The sequence below is a fragment of the Arachis stenosperma genome, chromosome 3 (genome assembly GCF_014773155.1).
Source record: "Arachis stenosperma cultivar V10309 chromosome 3, arast.V10309.gnm1.PFL2, whole genome shotgun sequence".
NCBI classification, from domain to species: domain Eukaryota; kingdom Viridiplantae; phylum Streptophyta; class Magnoliopsida; order Fabales; family Fabaceae; genus Arachis; species Arachis stenosperma.
In genome coordinates, this window is record NC_080379.1 from 86,204,306 (window position 1) to 86,226,710 (window position 22,405).

Sequence of the window (22,405 nt, forward strand, 5' to 3'; positions counted from 1 at the left end):
CATATCTTCTCATATCAATTATATCTTTTTCAAAATCAAATCTTTTTCATTTTTTTAATATTTTCAGAAATCCTTGCTAACAATTAATGTTGTGATTCAAAAATTTCAAGTTTTACTTTCTTGTTAAGAAAGGTGCAATATTTGAATTTTAGAATCATATCTTTTAATTTCTTGTTAGTCAAGTCATCAAATTTTAAAAATCAAATCTTTTTCAAAACTTTGTTTTTCAATCATATCTTTTCAAACATATCTTTTTCAATAAAATCTTTTTCAATAAAATCTTTTTCAAATCATATCTTTTTCAATTTTGATTTTAAAAATCTTTTCTAACTTCTTATCTTTTCAAATTTGATTTTCAAATCTTTTCACTAATTCTCATCTCTTTTTTCAAAACCACCTAACTACTTTTCTATCTCTTTCTAATTTTTGAAAATCACTAACCTGTTTTTCAAAATTCTTTTTGATTAACCAATTGTTTTAAACTCTAATTTTATTTAAAAATTTTCGAAAAATTCCCTCTCTCATCTCCTTCTATTTAATCACTAGCACTCCTCCTCTCTTAATAATTTGAACCCTCTCTCCTCTTTATATGTTCGAATTCTTCTTTATCTACCTCATCTTTCTATTCTTCTTTTCCTCTGATACATCAAGGAACCTCTATACTGTGACCTAGAGGATTCTATACTTTCTTTGTTTTTTTTCTCTTTCATAAGAGTAGGAACAAAGATAAAGGCATTCTTGTTGAAGCTGATCCTGAACCTGAAAGGACTCTGAAGAGGAAGCTAAGAGAAGCTAAAGCACAACTCTCTAGAGAGGACCTGATAGAAATTTTCAAAAAAGAAGAAGACGTGGCAGCCAAAAATAACAACAATGCCAACAATGCAAGGAAGGTGCTTGGTGACTTTACTGCACCTACCCCCGACTTCTATGGGAGAAGCATCTCTATTCCTGCCATTGGAGCAAACAACTTTGAGCTTAAGCCTCAATTAGTTTCTCTGATACAACAGAATTGCAAGTTTCATGGACTTCCATTGGAAGATCCTCATCAGTTCCTGGCTGAATTTTTGCAAATCTGTGACACTCTTAAGACTAATGGAGTTTATCTCGAGGTCTACAGACTTATGCTTTTCCCTTTTGCTGTAAGAGACAGAGCTAGTATATGGTTGAACTCACAACCTAGAGACAGCCTGAACTCTTAGGAAAAGCTGGTCAATGCCTTCTTAGCTAAATTCTTTCCACCTCAAAAGATGAGTAAGCTTAGAGTGGAAGTTCAAACCTTCAAACAGAAGGAAGGTAAATCCCTCTATGAAGCTTGGGAAAGATACAAGCAATTGATCAGAAGGTGTCCTTCTGACATGCTTTCAGAATGGAGCATCATAGGTATCTTCTATGATGGTCTGTCTGAGTTATCTAAGATGTCATTGGACCATTCTGCAGGTGGATCTATTCATCTGAAGAAAATGCCTGCAGAAGCCCAGGAACTCATTGAAATGGTTACAAATAACCAGTTCATGTACACTTCTGAAAGAAATCATGTGAGCAATGGGACAACTTAGATGAAAGGAGTTCTTGAGATTGATACTCTGAATGCCATATTGGCTTAGAACAAAATATTGACTCAGCAAGTCAATATGATTTCTCAGAATCTAACTGGATTGCAAGCTGCATCTGGAAGTGCTAAAGAAGCCTCCTCTGAAGGAGAAGCTTATGACCCTGAGAATCCTGCAATGGAAGAGGTGAATTACATGGGAGAATCCTATAGAAACACCTACAATTCTTCATGGAGAAATCACCCAAATTTCTCATGGAAGGATCAACAGAAGCCTCAACAATGCTTCAACAACAATAATGGTGGAAGAAATAGGTTTAGAAATAGCAAGCCTTTTCCATAATTTTCTCAGCAACAGACAGAGAACTCTAAGCAGAATCGCTCTATCTTAGCAACCATAGTCTCTGATCTATCTAAGACCACACTAAGTTTCATGAATGAAACAAGATCCTCCATTAGAAATTTAGAGGCACAAGTGGGTCAGTTGAGTAAGAGAGTTACTGAAACTCCTCTTAGCACTCTCCCAAGTAATACAGAAGAAAATTCCAAGAGAGAGTGCAAGGCCATAACCACGTCCAACATGGTCGAACTTGTAGAGGAGGGAAAGGCAGTGATTCCCAGTGAGGAAGACCTCATGGGACGTCCACTAACCACTAGAGAGTTCTCTTCTGAGGAACTAAGGGAATCTGAGGCTCAAACAGAGACCATAGAGATTCCATTGAACCTACTTCTGCCATTCATGAGCTCTGATGAGTATTCTTCCTCTGAAGAGGATGAAGATATTACTGAAGAGTAAGTTGCTAAGTACATTGGAGCAATCATGAAGCTGAATGCCAAGTTATTTGGTAATAAGACTTGGGAGGATGAACCTCCATTGCTCATTAATGAACTAACCACCTTGGCTTAGTTAAAGATACCTCAAAAGAAACTGGACCCTGGAAGGTTCTTAATACCTTGCACCATTGGCACCATAACCTTTGAGAAGGCTCTGTGTGACCTGGGGTCAAGTGTAAACCTCATGCCACTCTCTGTAATAGAGAAACTAGGGATCTTTGAGGTACAAGCTGCAAGAATCTTACTGGAGATGGCAGACAATTCAAGGAAACAGGCTTTTGGACTTGTAGAGGATGTCTTAGTGAAGGTTGAAGGACTTTACATCCCTGCTGACTTCATAATCCTGGACACTGGGAAGAATAAAGATGAATCCATCATCCTTGGCAGACCCTTCCTAACCACAGCAAAAGCTGTAATTGATGTTGATAGAGGAGAATTGGTCCTTCAAGTGAATGAGGACTACCTTATGTTTAAGGCTTAAGGATATCATTCTATACACATGGAGAAGAAGCATTAAATGCTTCTCTCAATACAGAGTCAACCAAAGCCCCCATATTCAAACTCTAAGTTTGATGTTGGGAGGCCCCAACCATGCTTTGAATATTTGTGAAGCTCAGGTGCACAAAATTGTGATACACAATGGCGCCAACAACTTAGTACGCACAATTGTAATCTCAACTCTTTTTCACAACTTCACACAACTAACCAGCAAGTGCACTGGGTCGTCCAAGTAATAAACCTTACGTGAGTAACGGTCGATCCCACGGAGATTGTCGGCTTGAAGCAAGCTTTGGTCATCTTGTAAATCTCAGTCAGGCGGATTCAAATGGTTATGAAGCTTTGATAATTAAAAGATAAATAAAACATAAAATAAAGATAGAGATACTTATGTAATTCATTGGTGGAAATTTCAGATAAGCGTATGGAGATGCGTTATTCCTTCTGAATCTCTGCTTTCCTACTCCCTTCATCCAACCCTTCATACTCTTTTCTATGGTAAGCTGTATGTTGGGTGTCACCATTGTCAATGGCTACTTCCCGTCCTCTCAGTGAAAATGGTCCTCTACGGTTTCCCGCATGGCTAATCAGTTGTTGGTTCTCAGTCGTGTAGGAATAGGATTTACTATCCTTTTGCGTCTGTCACTACGCCCTACAGTCGCGAGTTTAAATCTCGTCACAATCATCCCATCCCAGATCCTACTCAGAATACCACAGACAAGGTTTAGACTTTTCGGATCTCAAGAATGCTGCCAATTGATTCTACCTTATACCACGAAGACTCTGATATCACGGAATGGGAGGCTCTGTTGTCAGGAGAGGCAACCATGCGTCGTGGACCAGGAATCCAAGAGATACACACTCTAGCTTTCGCAGGTAGAACGGAAGTGTTTGTCAGGCACGCGTTCATAAGTGAGAATGGTGATGAGTGTCACGGATCATCACATTCATCAGGTTGAAGTGCGAGTGAACATCTTAGAATAAGAATAAGCTTGAATTAAATAGAAGAACAATAGTACTTTCCATTAATACTCGAGGAACAGCAGAGCTCCACACCTTAATCTATGGTGTGTAGAAACTCCACCGTTGAAAATACATAAGTGATAATGGTCCAAGCATAGCCGTGAGGCCAGCCCTCAATGGCATATGAATTCAAAAATAGGGAAAAAGACCCCTAGTACAATAGTAAAAAGTTCTATATATCCTAAACTAGTTACTAGGGTTACATAATTAAGTAAATGATGCAGAAATCCACTTTCGGGCCCACTTGGTGTGTGCTTGGGCTGAGCATTGAATATTTCACGTGTAGAGGTCTTCCTTGGAGTTAAACGCCAGTTTGTAACTTGTTTCTAGCGTTTGACTTTGGCTTGCAACTTGTTTCTGGCGTTTAACGCCAAAATAGGGCAGAAAGCTGGCGTGGAACGCCAATTTGCATCACATAAACTCGAGCAAAGTATAAATTATTATATATTTCTGGAAAGCCCTGGATGTCTACTTTCTAACGCAATTGAGAGCATGCCATTTGGACTTTTGTAGCTCCAAAAAAATCCATTTCAAGTGCAAGAAGGTCAGAATCCAACAGCATCAGCAGTCCTTCTTCAGCCTCTGAATCAGATTTTTGCTCAGGTCCCTCAATTTCAGCTAGAAAATAAATGAAATCACAAAAAAACACACAAACTCATAGTAAAGTTGATGAGCGGATAATTTGTACGCTTTTTGGCATTGTTTTTAGTATGTTTTTGATATCTTTTAGTTAGTTTTTAGTATATTTTTATTAGTTTTTAGTTAAAATTCACTTTTCTGGACTTTACTATGAGTTTGTGTGTTTTTCTGTGATTTCAGGTATTTTCTGGCTGAAATTGAGGGATCTGAGCAAAAATCTGATCCAGAGACTCAAAAGGACTGCAGATGCTGTTGGATTCTGACCTCCCTGCACTCGAAGTGGATTTTCTGGAGCTACAGAAGCCCAATTGGCGCGCTCTCAACGGCGTTGGAAAGTAGACATCCTGGGCTTTCCAGCAATATATGATAGTCCATACTTTGCCCAAGATTTGAAGGCCCAAACCGGCGTTCAAAGTCACCTCAAGAAATTCCAGCGTTAAACGCCGGAACTGGCACCTAATTGGGAGTTAAACGCCCAAACTGGCATAAAAGCTGGCGTTTAACTCCAAGGAGAGTCTCTACACGAAAATGCTTCATTGCTCAGCCCAAGCACACACCAAGTGGGCCCGGAAGTGGATTTTTATGTCATTTACTCATCTTTGTACACCTTAGGCTACTAGTTATCTATAAGTAGGACCTTTTACTATTGTATTAGGGGACTTTGGTAGCTATCTTCGTTTTAGGCTATCTTAGATCATTGGGAGGCTGGCCATTCGGCCATGCCTAGACCTTGTTCTTATGTATTTTCAACGGTGGAGTTTCTACACACCATAGATTAAGGTGTGGAGCTCTGCTGTACCTCGAGTATTAATGCAATTACTATTGTTCTTCCATTCAATTCCGCTTGTTCTTTATCCAAGATATCACTTGTTCTTCAACTTGATGAATGTGATGATCTGTGACACTCATCATCATTCTCACTTATAAACAAGGTGACTGACAACCATTCTTGTTCTACAAGCATTCGAGGCTTAGTGAATATCTCTTGGATTTCTGATTGCACGATGCATGGTTGATCGCCTGACAACCGAGTGCTCGCCTGACAAACGAGCCAGCCATTCCGTGAGATCAGAGTCTTCGTGGTATAGGCAAGAACTGATGGCGGCATTCAAGAGAATCCGGAAGGTCTCACCTTGTCTGTGGTATTCTGAGTAGGATTCAATGATTGAATGACTGTGACGTGCTTCAAACTCCTAGCAGGCTAGGGCGTTAGTGACAGACGCAAAAGTATCAATGGATATTATTCCGGCCTGACCGAGAACCGACAGCTGAATTCCGCTATGCCGTGACAGGGCATATGCCAATTGCTTTCACTGAGAGGATGGGAGGTAGCCACTGACAATGGTGAAACCCTACACGAGCTTGCCATGGAAAGGAGTAAGAAGGATTGGATGAAGGCAGTAGGAAAGCAGAGAGACGGAAGGGAAGGCATCTTCATACGCTTGTCTGAAGCTCTTACACCAATGATATACATAAGTATCTCTATCTTTATCTTTATGCTTTATTCGTTTATCACCATACCCATTTGAGTCTGCCTGACTGAGATTTACAAGATGACCATAGCTTGCTTCATACCACCAATCTCCGTGGGATCGACCCTTACTCGCGTAAGGTTTATTACTTGGACGACCCAGTGCACTTGCTGGTTAGTTGTGCGAAGTTGTGTTTATGCCATGGTATTGAGCACCAAGTCTTTGGAGCCATTACCGGGGATTGTTTATGTTTTGAAAAGTATTGATCACAATTTCGTGCACCAAGTTTTTGGCGCCGTTGCCGGGGATTGTTCTTGTGTATGGACAACTGACGGTTCATCTTGTTGCTTAGATTAGGCATTTATTTTTTTCAAAATTCTTGAAGGTGAATCCTAGAGTTTCATGATGATTTGTTGAAATCTGGCTGGCTGAGAAGCCATGTCTAATTCCATTGGACCGAGGTTTCAACTCATCATCACAAGAGCTTGATGATTTTTATCAATCTTGCTTTTGGAGCAGTGATCTGCTAAGGCTTGGCTGGCCTTTGGCCATGTCTAGTGTTTTGGACCGAAGCTTTCCTTGAAAGCTTGGCTGGCTGTGAAGCCATGTCTAATTCCTGGACCGGAGTCTTAGACTAGCATTGCACTGATTCCTGGAATTCTCATTAAGAATTTTGATATCTTTTTCCACTTAATTTTCGAAAAAACACAAAAAAATCACAAAATCATAAAAACCAAAAATATTTGATGTTTCTTGCTTAAGTCTAGTGTCTCATCTTAAGTTTGGTGTCAATTGCATGCATTCATTCATGTGTCTTAAGGATCTTCAAGTAATTCTTGATGATTTCTTACTCTGATCTTTGAATTCTTTTGGCTTGAGTGTTTATGTGTCTCATATAGTGTCAGTAGTACACAAACTGCTAAGTTTGGTGTCTTGCATGCATTGTTATTTGATTCTTGTTGCATTTTTTATTATTAAAAATCCAAAAATATTTTTAATCTATGTCTTTTCAAGTCAATAATACAAAGAATTGAAGATTCAGAACATGCTGCAGAGGAATTATACAGAAAAAGCTGAGCATTCAAAAATGCCCAGTGAAGAAGATAGACTGGCGTTTAAACGCCAGCCAGGGTGCCTGGTTGGGCGTTTAACGCCCAAAGAGGTAGCATTTTGGGCGTTAAACGACAGAATGTATACCATTCTGGGCGTTTAACGCCAGGATGGTGCTAGGGGGAAGAATTTTGTTTTCAAATCAATTTTTTTTCAAGTTTTCAAAGTTTTTCAAAATCAAATCTTTTTCAAATCATATCTTTTCAATCAAATGTTTTCAAAATCAATTTCTTTCCTTTTTCAAAGATACTTACTAACAATTAATGATTTGATTGAACATTTTTTTTTTGCCTTTTCTGTTGAGGAAGGTTTTATGTTTGAATCATATCTTTTCTTGTTAGGCAAGTCACTAATTTTCAAAATCAAATCTTTTAAAATTGATTTCAAAACATATCTTTTAAAATTGTTTTCAAATCATATCTTCTCAATTACATCTCTTTAAAACTAATCATATCTTCTTAACCTCATCTTTTTCAAAATAGTTTTTCAATCAAATCTTTTTAATTTCTAATTTCAAAGTCTTTTTCAAAAATCACTTGATTTCTTTCTCACTTTTATTTTCGAAAATCAATTATGTGTTTTTCAAAATGTTTTCAAAATCTTTTTCATTGAATTTTCAAAAATCCTCTTCCCTCCTTTCCACATCCTTCTATTTATGGAGTACTACTCCTTCCTAATGCACAATTCGAACTCTATTTAATCAAGTTCGAATTCTTCTACCTTCTCTTCTTCTATTTTTCTTTTCCTCTGACACTTCAAGGAATCTCTATACTGTGACATAGAGGATTCCATATTTTCTTGTTCTCTTCTCTTTCATATGAGCAGGAGCAGAGACAAAGGCATTCTTGTTGAAGCTGATCCTGAACCTGAAAGGACCTTGAAGAGAAAGCTAAGAGAAGCCAAAGCACAACTCTCTTTAGAGGACCTGACCGAATTCTTCAAAGAAGAAGAACACATGGCAGCCGAAAACAACAACAATGCCAACAATGCAAGGAAGGTGCTGGGTGACTTTACTGCACCCACTCCCAACTTCTATGGGAGAAGCATCTCTATCCCTGCCATTGGAGCAAACAACTTTGAGCTTAAGCCTCAATTAGTTTCTCTAATGCAACAGAATTGCAAGTTCCATGGACTTCCAATGGAAGATCCTCATCAGTTTTTAGCTGAGTTCTTGCAAATCTGTGACACAGTCAAGACTAATGGGGTTGACCCTGAGGTCTATAGACTGATGCTATTCCCTTTTGCAGTAAGAGACAGAGCTAGAATATGGTTGGACTCACAACCTAAGGATAGCCTGGACTCTTGGGAAAAGCTAGTCAATGCCTTCTTGGCAAAGTTCTTTCCACCTCAAAAAATGGAGTAAGCTTAGAGTGGAAGTCCAAACCTTCAGACAGAAGGATGGAGAATCCCTCTATGAAGCTTGGGAAAGATACAAACAATTAATCAGAAGATGTCCCTCAGACATGCTTTCTGAATGGAGCATCATAGGTATTTTCTATGATGGTCTCTCTGAACTATCCAAGATGTCTTTGGATAGCTCTGCTGGAGGATCTCTTCATTTGAAGAAGACGCCTGCAGAGGCTCAAGAGCTAATTGAAATGGTTGCAAATAACTAATTCATGTACACTTCTGAAAGGAATCCTGTGAACAATGGGACTAGTCAGAAGAAAGGAGTTCTTGAGATTGACACTCTGAATGCCATATTGGCTCAGAACAAGATATTGACTCAACAAGTCAATTTAATTTCTCAAAGTCTGTCTGGAATGCAAAATGCACTTGGCAGTACTAAGGAAGCTTCATCTGAGGAAGAAGCTTATGATCCTGAGAACCCTTCAATGGAAGAGGTGAATTACCTAGGAGAACCCTATGGAAACACCTATAATTCTTCATGGAGAAATCACCCAAATTTCTTATGGAAGAATCAAGAGAGACCTCAACAAGGTTTCAATAACAATAATGGTGGAAGAAACAGAATTGGCAATAACAAGCCTTTTCCATCATCTTCTCAGCAACAGACAGAGAGTTCTAAGCAGAATACCTCTGACTTAGCAACAATGGTCTCTGATCTAATCAAAACCACTCAAAGTTTCATGAATGAAACAAGGTCCTCCATCAGAAATTTGGAAGGACAAGTGGGTCAGCTGAGCAAGAAAATTACTGAACTCCCTCCTAGTACTCTCCCAAGCAACACAGAAGAAAATCCAAAAGGAGAGTGCAAAGCCATAACCCTGGCCGAATATGGAGAGGAAAGAAAGGAGGTGGACGCCACTGATGAAGACCTCAATGGGCGTACACCAACCTCCTCTGAGTTCCCCAATGAGGAACCATGGGAATCTGAGACTCAAAATGAGACCATAGAGATTCCATTGGACTTACTTCTGCCTTTCATGAGCTCTGATGAGTATTCTTCCTCTGAAGAGGATGAGTATGTCACTGAAGAGCAAGTTGCTAAATATCTTGGAGCAATCATGAAGCTAAATGACAAGTTATTTGGAAATGAGACTTGGGAAGATGAATCTCCGTTGCTTGATGACTTGTCTAGGCAGAAATTACCCCAAAAGAGACAAGATCCTGGGAAGTTTTCAATACCTTGTACCATAGGCACCATGACCTTCAAGAAGGCCTTGTGTGACTTAGGGTCAAGTGTGAACCTCATGCCTCTCTCTGTAATGGAGAAGCTAGGGATCTTTGAGGTACAAGCTGCAAGAATCTCATTGGAGATGGCAGACAACTCAAGAAAACAAGCTCATGGACTTGCAGAGAATGTTTTCGTAAAAGTTGAAAACCATTACATCCCTACTGATTTTATAGTCCTAGAGACTGGGAAGTGCATGGATGAATCCATCATCCTTGGCAGACCCTTCCTAGCCACAGCAAAGGCTGTGATTGATGTTGATAGAGGTGAACTAATCATTCAAGTGAATGAAAAATCCTATGTGTTCAAGGCTCAAGGATATCCCTCTGTCACCATGGAGATGAAGCTTGAAGGGCTTCCCTCAATTCAGAGACAAATAGAGCCCCCAAAGTCAAACTCTAAGTTTGGTGTTGGGAGGCCACAACCAAACTCTAAGTTTGGTGTTGAACCCCCACATTCAAACTCTAAGTTTGGTGTTGGGAGGTTCCCACATTGCTCTGATCATTTGTAAGGCTCAATGAGAGCCATCTGTCAAGCTACTGACATTAAAGAAGCGCTTGATTGGGAGGCAACCCAATGATTATATTTTATATATTTTCTTTTGTTATTTTATGTTTTTTGTAGGTTGATGATCACAAGAAGTCACAAAATCAATGAAAAAAAGAAAAAACAAAATGAAAAACAGGAAGAAAAATAGCACACCCTGGAGGAAGATGTTGCTGGCGTTCAAATGCCAGTAAACCTAGCAGTTGGGCGTTTAACGCCCAGTCTGGCACCATTCTGGGTGTTTAACGCCAGAAAGGGGCACCAGACTGGCGTTAAACGCCAGAAAGGGGCAAGAACCTGGCGTTAAACGCCAGGAATGGGCACCAGCCCAGCGTTTAACGCCAGAAATGGCTCAAAACGTGATTTTGAGCAACATTTGGTGCAGGGATGACTTTTCCTTGACACCACAGGATCTGTGGACCCCACAGGACCCCACCACCATCCTCTCTCTTCTTCCCCCATTCACCAATCACCTCAATACCTCTTCCCCAAAAACCCTTCACCTATCAAATCCCATCTTTCTTTTCACCTCTCACATCCATCCTTCATAAATCCCCACCAACCTCACCCTTCAAATTCAAACCACTTTCGCTCCCAAACCCACCCACACTTGGCCGAACTCCTTCTCCCCTCTCTCCTATAAATACCCTTCTTCACTTCTTCATTTTCACACCACCTAAACACCACTTCTCCCCCTTCTTTGGCCGAACACACCACCATCTCCCTCTCCCTCATTTCTTCTTCTTCTACTCTCTTCTTTCTTCTTTTGCTCGAGGACGAGCAAACATTTTAAGTTTGGTGTGGTAAAAGCGTTACTTTTTCGTTTTTCCATAACCATTATGGCATCCAAGGCCGGAGAAACCTCTAAAAAGAGGAAAGGGAAGGCAAAAGCTTCCACCTTCGAGTCATGGGAGATGGATAGATTCATCTCAAGGGTGCATCAAGACCACTTCTATGAAGTTGTGGCTTTGAAGAAGGTGATCCCCGAGGTCCCCTTTTCACTCAAAAAGGGTGAATATCCGGAGATCCGCCATGAGATCCGAAGAAGAGGTTGGGAAGTACTTACCAACCCCATTCAACAAGTCGGAATCTTGATGGTTCAAGAGTTCTATGCCAATGCATGGATCACCAAGAACCATGATCAAAGTGTGAACCCGGATCCAAAGAATTATCTTACTATGGTTCGGGGGAAATACTTGGATTTTAGTCCGGAAAGTGTGAGGGTAGCGTTCAACTTGCCTATGATGCAAGGAGATGAACATCCTTACACAAGAAGGGTCAACTTTGATCAAAGGTTGGACCAAGTCCTCACAGTTATATGTGAAGAGGGGCACAATGGAAGAGAGATTCAAGAGGTAAGCCGGTTCAATTGAGAAGGCATGACCTCAAGCCCATGGCTAGAGGATGGTTGGAGTTCATTCAACGCTCAATCATTCCCACTAGTAACCGGTCCGAAGTTACCATAGACCGGGCCATCATGATTCATAGCATCATGATTGGAGAAGAAGTGGAAGTTCATGAGGTTATAGCCCAAGAACTCTATAAAGTGGCGGACAAGTCTTCCACCTTGGCAAGGCTAGCCTTTCCTCATCTCATATGTCACCTCTGTTATTCAGTTGGAGTTGACATAGAAGGAGATACCCCCATTGATGAGGACAAGCCCATCACCAAGAAAAGGATGGAGCACACAAGAGACCCCTCTCATCAAGAGATCCCTGAGATGCCTCAAGGGATGCACTTTCCTCCACAAGACTATTGGGAGCAAGTAAACACCTCTCTAGGAGAGCTAAGTTCCAACATGGGACAACTAAGGGTGGAGCACCAAGAACACTCCATTCTCCTCCATGAAATTAGAGAAGATCAAAGAATCATGAGAGAGGAGCAACAAAGACAAGGAAGAGACATTGAGGAGCTCAAGCACTCCATAGGATCTTCAAGAGGAAGAAAGAGCCGCCATCACTAAGGTGGACCCGTTCCTTGATTTCCTTGTTCTTTATTCTTCTGTTTTTCGAATTTTATGCTTATGTTTGTCTATGTTTGTGTCTTATGATCATTAGTGTCTTAGTGTCTATGCCTTAGAGTTATGAATGTCCTATGAATCCATCACCTTTCTTGAATAAAACGTGCTTAATTGAAAGGGAAAGAATTGCATGAATTCTGAATTTTATAACAGTTTAATTATATTGATGTGGTGGCAACACTTTTATTCTCTGAATGTATGCTTGAACAGTGCATATGTCTTTTGAATTTGTGGTTCATGAAGGTTGGCTCTTGAAAGAATGATGAAAAAGGAGACATGTTACTGAGGATCTGAAAAATCATAAAAATGATTCTTGAAGCAAGAAAAAGCAGTGAATACAAAAAAAAAGGAAGAAAGCAAGCGAAAAAAAAAAACCGAAAGAGAAAAAGAAAGAAAAAAGAAAAGAATAAGAGTTGTGATCCAAGGCAAATAAGAGTGTGCTTAAGAACCCTGGACACCTCTAATTGGGGACTTTAGCAAAGCTGAGTCACAATCTGAAAAGGTTCACCCAATTATGTGTCTGTGGCATGTATGTATCCGGTGGTAATACTGGAAGACAGAGTGCTTTGGGCCACGGCCAAGACTCATAAAGTAGCTGTGTTCAAGAATCATCATACTTAACTAGGAGAATCAATAACACTATCTGGATTCTGAGTTCCTAAAGAAGCCAACCATTCTGAATTTCAAAGGATAGAGTGAGATGCCAAAACTGTTCAGAGGCAAAAAGCTAAAAGCGCCGCTCATCTAATTAATACTGATCTTCATAGATGTTTTTGGAATTCATTGCATATTCTCTTCTTTTTATCTTATTTGATTTTCAGTTGCTTGGGGACAAGCAACAATTTAAGTTTGGTGTTGTGATGAGCGGATAATTTGTACGCTTTTTGGCATTGTTTTTAGTATGTTTTTGATATCTTTTAGTTAGTTTTTAGTATATTTTTATTAGTTTTTAGTTAAAATTCACTTTTCTGGACTTTACTATGAGTTTGTGTATTTTTCTGTGATTTCAGGTATTTTCTGGCTGAAATTGAGGGATCTGAGCAAAAATCTGATTCAGAGACTCAAAAGGACTGCAGATGCTGTTGGATTCTGACCTCCCTGCACTCGAAGTGGATTTTCTGGAGCTACAGAAGCCCAATTGGCGCGCTCTCAACGGCGTTGGAAAGTAGACATCCTGGGCTTTCCAGCAATATATGATAGTCCATACTTTGCTCAAGATATGAAGGCCCAAACCGGCGTTCAAAATCACCTCAAGAAATTCCAGCGTTAAACGCCGGAACTGGCACCTAATTGGGAGTTAAACGCCCAAACTGGCATAAAAGCTGGCGTTTAACTCCAAGGAGAGTCTCTACACGAAAATGCTTCATTGCTCAGCCCAAGCACACACCAAGTGGGCCCGGAAGTGGATTTTTATGTCATTTACTCATCTTTGTACACCTTAGGCTACTAGTTATCTATAAGTAGGACCTTTTACTATTGTATTAGGGGACTTTGGTAGCTATCTTCGTTTTAGGCTATCTTAGATCATTGGGAGGCTGGCCATTCGGCCATGCCTAGACCTTGTTCTTATGTATTTTCAACGGTGGAGTTTCTACACACCATAGATTAAGGTGTGGAGCTCTGCTGTACCTCGAGTATTAATGCAATTACTATTGTTCTTCCATTCAATTCCGCTTGTTCTTTATCCAAGATATCACTTGTTCTTCAACTTGATGAATGTGATGATCTGTGACACTCATCATCATTCTCACTTATGAACAAGGTGACTGACAACCATTCTTGTTCTACAAGCATTCGAGGCTTAGTGAATATCTCTTGGATTTCTGATTGCACGATGCATGGTTGATCGCCTGACAACCGAGTGCTCGCCTGACAAACGAACCAGCCATTCCGTGAGATCAGAGTCTTCGTGGTATAGGCAAGAACTGATGGCGGCATTCAAGAGAATCCGGAAGGTCTCACCTTGTCTGTGGTATTCTGAGTAGGATTCAATGATTGAATGACTGTGACGTGCTTCAAACTCCTAGCAGGCTAGGGCGTTAGTGACAGACGCAAAAGTATCAATGGATATTATTTCGGCCTGACCGAGAACCGACAGCTGAATTCCGCTATGCCGTGACAGGGCATATGCCAATCGCTTTCACTGAGAGGATGGGAGGTAGCCACTGACAATGGTGAAACCCTACACGAGCTTGCCATGGAAAGGAGTAAGAAGGATTGGATGAAGGCAGTAGGAAAGCAGAGAGACGGAAGGGAAGGCATCTTCATACGCTTGTCTGAAGCTCTTACACCAATGATATACATAAGTATCTCTATCTTTATCTTTATGCTTTATTCGTTTATCACCATACCCATTTGAGTCTGCCTGACTGAGATTTACAAGATGACCATAGCTTGCTTCATACCACCAATCTCCGTGGGATCGACCCTTACTCGCGTAAGGTTTATTACTTGGACGACCCAGTGCACTTGCTGGTTAGTTGTGCGAAGTTGTGTTTATGCCATGGTATTGAGCACCAAGTCTTTGGAGCCATTACCGGGGATTGTTTATGTTTTGAAAAGTATTGATCACAATTTCGTGCACCAAAAGTCTAGAAATGTGAATTTTGCTTAAAAACTAATAAAAGTATACTAAAAAGTAACTAAATCCTACTAAAAAATATGTAAAAACAATGCCAAAAAGCGTATAAATTATCCGCTCATCAAGCTCCATGAGAGCTCACTGTCAAGCTATTGACATTAAAGAAGTGCTTATTGGAAGGCAACCCAATTTTTATTTTCCAATTTCCATTGTTATTTTATGTTTTCTTTAGGTTGATGATCATTTGGAGTCACAAAAACAACTACAAAAATAAAAGCAAACTCAAAAATAGCATTAAAAATAGCACACCCTGGAGGAGGAGCTTACTGGCATTTAAACGCAGTAAGGGTAGCAGAATGGGCGTTAAACGCCCAGTCTGGCACCATTCTGGGCGTTTAACGCCAGAAAAGGGCACCAGACTGGCGTTTAACGCAAGAAAAGAGCACCAAGTTGGCGTTCAACACCAGAAAGGGAAGAAAAGGTGGCGTTAAACACCAGAAATGGGCAGCAACCTGGCGTTTAATGCCAGGATTGGCACTAGGAGGGCGTTTACACACCAAAATGGTGCAGGGATGAGAAATCCTTGACACCTCAGGATCTGTGGACCCCACAGGATCCCCACCTACCTCAACTCACTCTCTCTCTCCTTTACACTGATGACAAGTCATCTTAGCCTAGTTTCACTAGTCTTTTTCTTTTGTTTTCACTTGAATTATGCATTTTCTTGAGGCTTAAGCAAGCCAATTTAGGTAGATTTTCATGCTTCCTTTGATTGAATCAACCATATGTGAATTAATGCTTTTTCATGAGGTTTGATGCCATAATTGGTGCATATTAGGATAGAATGAACATCTCATGATTTCAAGCAAAGCTTTGATGTGTTTGGTTGATTTATGATAGGTGAAGAAAGCTTGGAAAAGGATTGAAGTGAGAAGGAATGACTAGAAGCTAAGAGAAGACAATGAATCAAGTGAAATTGAACCAGGAACAAATGAAGTTGGAGTTGAAGTTAGCCCCCAAACGTTGGCACAAACTTTTGGACTTGAAGTTAGCCTCAACGTTAGCCCCCTAACTTGGAGGCTAACGTTGGAAGCTAAAAATTTCTCCCAGGGAGTGCCACGTTTGCGACAACGTTAGCCCCCTAACTTGGAGGCTAACGTTGGCATGAGAAATTGCTCCCAGGGGTGTGCCACGTTTGCGCCAACGTTAGCCCCCTAACTTGGAGGCTAACGTTGGCATATGATTTCCTCCCAGGGGCTAGCCACGTTTGCGCCAACGTTAGCCGCCTAACTTGGAGGCTAACGTTGGCGCCTCACCAACACAAAGCAAGGCCAACGTTAGGGACAAAGTTAGCCCCCTAACGTTGGCGCCAACGTGAAGTGCAGAAGATTGGTGTTGCTGCTAGAAAAAGTTGGCCTCAAAGTTAGCCCCCTAACTTTGAGGCTAACTTTAAAACCCAACTTTGCAAAACTCAATCCGGTTCAATTGATTCACTTGGGTCTCTCTCCAAAACTTCAAGAGCAATCAACCAAGGCCTCTTTTAACCCAATTCCATCAAGAGCAAAGGCCCAACTCAAGGCTTGAAGATCAATTGAAGAAAGTGTATAAATAGGCTAGAATTCAATTTATTCAAAGAGTTCCCTTTTTAGAATTTTTCATAGAGCTTTCCTTGGGATTTCTAGTGACTGAGAGATCTTTAGTTTATTAGTTTGGGGAAGGGGAATTCCATTCTCTTCCTCTTAGTTTTATTGCTTTAAGCTCAATTACAATTGTCTTAGATCTTGGGTTGGAGAATTGAAGGAATTCTGTTTCAATCTCATCCTTGGATCTTTCTTTTTATTTACTATTTGATTGAATTTAGCTTCCTGTTAATTGCTCTTCTTTTATTTACTTTGCAATTTACAATTCCATTGCTATTGTTCTTGTTGGATCTAGGAAGGCATTGAGATCTAGACTTGGTTTTCTAGTCTCTGGGTCCTGAGATCTAATTTCCCATTTCAATTCTCTGTTTCTTACTTCATTTGTTCATTTACTTTCCTGTTTAAAATCCAATCCAATCCCATTTCCCAATTACTCTTCTGTTCGATGCAATTTTACTTTTCCTTGTTTAATTTCTGCAAATCCAACTCCCAACTCCCCTTACAATTCAAGTCATTTACATTTCCAGCACTTTAAGATTTTGCAATTTATATTACTTGCTCTTTAAGTTTCTGCCATTTACTTCCTTGCTCTTTAAGATTCAGCACCTTAATTCTTGTTCTCTTTACTTTCAATGCAATTTAAATTCTGCAACTCAATCAACCAAATCTTGATTCGCTTGACTAATTCAACCACTAAACTAAAATTGCTCAATCCTTCAATCCCTGTGGGATCGACCTCACACCCGTGAGTTTTATTACTTGATGCGACCCGGTGCACTTGCCGGTAAGATTGGTGTTGTTTTGGGAGAAACTCATTTCTCAAATCCAAAATAATTCCCATCAAGTTTTTGGCGCCGTTGCCGGGGATTGATTAGATTGACAATGATTAAGTGAGGTGGTTATTTAGATCAAGCACTTTTTCTTAATTTTTGATTAACCCACTAACTGTTTGACTTTTTGCTTAAACTAACTAAACCTTCAATTCAGCAGTAGATTGAAGTATCATTGGTGTGTACATTTCTTATGATATGCTTGTATGTCAGGTACACGAAGAACCATACTAAACCTTCATGAACAAGATGAGAGGACCCTCAGGAGGTTAAGGAGAGCTGAAAGAGGGAAAAATATTGTTGGAGAAGAGGAATCAGAAGAAGAATTTCATGAGATGGAGGAACATTCAACTAATCCACCAGGAGGAGCAGAGAACAACAATGGTAATCCACCTCAGAGGAGAGTTTTGGCTTCCTATACCTTTGCCAATCCTAGACATTGTGGAAGCAGCATCTTGGCTCCAAATGTCAATGCAAACAATTTTGAACTTAAGCCACAACTCATCACTTTGGTTCAGAATAATTGCTCTTTTGGTGGAGGATCACTTGAAGACCCACATCAACACTTATCCACCTTCCTGAGGATATGCAACACTGTCAAAACCAATGGAGTACCTCCTGACAGCTACAAATTGATGCTATTCCCATTCTCTCTCAGGGATAAGGCTACTCAATGGTTGGAATCATTTCCAAGAGACAGCATCAACAATTGGGATGACTTGGTAACCAAGTTCCTTGCCAAGTTTTATCCACCACAGAGGGTCATAAGGTTGAAGGCCGAGGTACAAACATTCACACAAATGGAGAATGAACCCATCTATGAGGCATGGGAGAGGTACAAAGCTCTAGTCAGAAAATGCCCTTCCAACATGTTCAATGAATGGGAGAAGCTGCAAAACTTCTATGAAGGCTTAACACTGAAGTCTCAAGAATCCTTGGATCACTCGGCTGGAGGTTCCTTGCAACTCATGAAAACTGCAGAGGAGGCTCAAGAACTTATTGATATGGTGGCCAACAACCAATACTTCTTTGCTCATCAAAGAAGTCGCCAACCATCACAGAGAAGAGGAGTAATGGAGCTAGAAGGAGTAGATTCAATCCTGGCTCAAAACAAATTAATGCAGCAGCAAATTCAACAACAATTTGAGCAAATGACCAAGAGGATTGACAACCTTCAAGTTGCAGCAGTCAACACTAGCCAACCATCAGGCACATGGGGACAAAATGAAGAAGTTCAAGAAGAGCAACAGCAAGAACAAGTCCAGTACATGCACTCTAATCCAAATGAAGTCTATGGTGATACATACAACCCCTCATGGAAGAATCACCCCAACCTCAGATGGGGAGATACTCACAACCAAAACCAACAACCATGGCAGAGAAACACAAACCAAAACAACCCAAGACACAATCAAAATTTCAACCAGCAGCAAACCAACCAAACTACCTATAGAAAACCTCAAAACAATTACCCCACTCACAACCAATACCAATCCACCAACCAAAATTCCTATCATCCACCAACCACAGCTCATAACCCACCACAAGCACCACCTGAACCCCAAAGAATCACCAACTTGGAAACCATGATAGAAAAAATGATGAAACTCCAAGAAATGACAAACAAAAACCATGAGGCTTCCATAAAGAACCTAGAAAGGCAGATCGGGCAAATCTCCAAGCAAATGACTGTTGAGAGACCTTCAAGCTCACTGCCTAGTGACACAATCCCAAATCCCAAGGAGGAGTGCAAGGCAATACAATTGAGAAGTGGGAGAATATTGATGAGCAACAATGGCACCACAAAGAAACAAAAAGAGAGCATCAAAGAACCAACAGAGGATGAGAAGCAAACAAAAGCAGATCAAGCTAAGGAGCAAGTTGTGGTGCCAACCAAAAGCACTGAGAAACTCAAAGAACAGGAGAACCAGCCACATAGCTCAAAGGAAAAGACTCAAGGACAGCAACAAATAGGAAAGAACATCACACCTCCACTGCCATATCCTCAGAGATTCAACAAAGAGGTTAAGAACCAACATTTCCACAAATTCCTTGAGACCTTCAAGAAGCTGGAAATTAATATCCCTCTAGCTGAAGCACTTGAGAAAATGCCTTTATATGCCAAGTTCTTGAAGGACCTTATCAATAAAAAAAGAAGTTGGGATGAGAAGGAAATCGTATTACTCACTGAGGAATGCAGAGTCTTGATTCAAAAAGGGCTGCCTCCTAAGCTTGAGGACCCAGGGAGTTTCTTATTACCTTGCACCATTGGGGAAGTGACCATCACTAAAGCAATGTGCGATCTCGGAGCAAGTATTAATTTAATACCATCCTCCCTGGTGAAAAAGCTGCATATAAAAGAAGTCAAACCAGTACAAATGTCACTGGAGCTTGTAGATAAGTCAATGGTGTACCCTAGGGGTGTAGTTGAAAATCTGTTGGTCAAGGTGGACAGCTTTATATACCCTGCTGACTTTGTGGTTCTAGAGTCAGACGAGGATGATGGTGACTCTGTCATACTAGGAAGGCCATTCCTGGCCACGGCTAGAGCCATCATAGACATAGAGAAAGGGGAGTTAACTCTCAGGATGCATGAACAGAGGGTCATTCTGAAAGTCTTACCAGAGGCACAGTTTAGTGAAAAGAAGAAAGACTCTATGGAAATTGATAAGGGAGGATCACAGCTGAAGGAAGAAAATGACAAGGAAAGTCACAACAACACCCCAAGGACAAGGATTGTGCAAATTAATGAAGAAGCTCAAGAAGACATTGGAATACTAGCCACAAAGAAGAGAGGTCCCCAAGAGAAGCCCATGGCCAGAAAAGAAAGATCAACAAAAGGAAGGATGAAAAGCAGGAACAAGATAAAAAGGGGTTGGAAGAATAGGAAGATTCCAACAGAGGGGCTTTCCAAAGGTGACAAAGTACAACTGATATATCAACAGCTGGGGTCAAATCAACAAAATGAGGACTACTACATTGTCAGCAACATACTCTCATTAGAGCATGCTGAGATTGAACACCAGAAAACAAGGAAGAGAATCACAGTCAGGGGAGACAAATTGAGGCCCTACAAGCACCAACCACCATAAAAGAGAGCCTCAATGTCAAGCTAATGACAATAAAAGAGCGCTTCATGGGAGGCAACCCATGCTTTAAAATTCGTGTCATTTTAAATTCAATAAGTTATGATTATTTGAGCATGAATCCCCTTTCATTTCATGAACAGGCTCATTAACTGCATGCATTGTCTGAAGTTGGTATGCTTTCAAGTAATAATTCCGTTTTACATGCTTAAAGTATCTTGATAAAGCATATAGCCAAACACTAAGTTTGGTGTTCACTTAACTTCATGAAACTTGGGAATTCATGCATCAATAATCATACAATTGTTATTTTCCAAAATCTCATAAATAAAAAAAAAACCTTTTCGGTAATGAAGGCATCAATTGTGAGGCACCTTTTGTCAAGAAACAAGTTTGGTGTCCACCAAACTTTGATGTACCAATTTAGAGACACAATTGATCCTTCATGAAAAAAAGAGAGAAAAAGAAAGTATAACAAAAACAATTTTTATGAACATTTGACATTGAAATTACACTAATTGGAGGAGGAGACTTATTTTCTTTATACATGACCAAACACTAAGTTTGGTGTCCTCCTAAGAGAATGTCACGGTTCCATTAATTGTTTTGTTATAAAGAACAACTCTAGCTACGGTTGGATAAGCTAATGTGTGTTGTCTTGTTGTGATGATTAGGTAGTCAAAGAATCTTCAATGAAAGAGACAAGACAAAGGAAAGCATAGCATGAGGACAAAATATCATCACATCAAAAAGAGAATCTGCCATGCATCAGAAGATGGTCACGGCAAAGGCAAGGCAATGAGCACATTTTGTCTTCATTCATCATTACATACATACCTTTGATTCCCTTAAGTCCAATTGCATCCTAGCCTTTCATTGCTCATTTAAAAAGCTCATCACCTTTTAGCCATGCACATAACCGAATCCTTATGGCTTTGAAACCTCAATTCTTTCATCCTTCACCATAAGCTACACTTCCTTCCAACAATCTAAACCTCCCTTCATCAATTCTTACCCCAACCAATTCGGTCTCACCTCTTTGTGCTCCAAACTCACATCAAACTCTCCAACACTCCTCACACCCCATCCAACCTTACAAAACTCCACCAACTAGGTGATCATGGCCTCCTCATCAAGAACCAAACGAAGAAAAGGAAAAGAACCTATGGTGGAGGAGAGCACCCCTGAATATGACCGATGGAGGTTCAAGTCTTCATACCATCAATTTCAAATGGAGTGGATGAACAACAAGAAGATCTATCCAGAAATTCCATTCTTATTTCCGGATGATGGATGTCAAGAAATGAAGAACAAAATTCAAAAGAGGAGGTGGGAGGAGCTTACATCACCAGAGACTCGAATCAATGCCAATATTGTAAGAGAGTTCTATGCCAACATCCCGAGGCTTGACATGCGTGAGCCACCAACATACAAGAGCTATGTGCGGGGAGTGGAAGTAGATTTTAGCTCGAATGCAATCAAGAAAGTCTTGGGGCTAAAATCAGTCCGCTTTAATGAACCAGGATACCAACAAAGGTTGAATGAGGATCAGGATTATGATGAGATTGCTAGAGATATTTGTTCAGAGAACTCCGAATGGGAAGGAGATGGCAAGAACCGATATAAGTATTTGAAGAGATGTGACCTCACCCCGGAAGCCAAAGGATGGTATGAGCTGATGAAAAGATCAATTCTGGGCACAGTAAACACATCAGAGGTTAACAAGGAGAGAGCTGTGATGTTGCACTGCATCATGGTAGGAGGAGAGATCAAAGTCCATGAGATTCTTGCAAAAGATATCCAACGGATTGCTGAGAAGAATGCGGCCGGATCCTGGTTGTACTATCCGAGTACCATTTGGAGGTTATGTGTGAAGGCTAAAGTACCACTGGAAGATGAGAATCCAAAGTGGTTAGGCCAAGGCTTGCCCATAACCATTGAA

The 22,405-nt window shown here is 40.4% G+C and overlaps 2 non-coding genes across 2 annotated transcripts; both read right to left on the minus strand.

Moving 5' to 3' along the window:
* Window positions 1–1,253: 1,253 nt before the first annotated feature.
* On the minus strand, window positions 1,254–1,361 carry LOC130972319 (small nucleolar RNA R71). Its single transcript, XR_009083506.1, has one exon. It is a non-coding gene; the product is annotated as a small nucleolar RNA R71 (small nucleolar RNA).
* Window positions 1,362–8,486: 7,125 nt separating this feature from the next.
* LOC130971999 (small nucleolar RNA R71) lies at window positions 8,487–8,594 on the minus strand. The gene has a single exon (XR_009083204.1). It is a non-coding gene; the product is annotated as a small nucleolar RNA R71 (small nucleolar RNA).
* Between the last annotated feature and the right edge of the window lie 13,811 nt (window positions 8,595–22,405).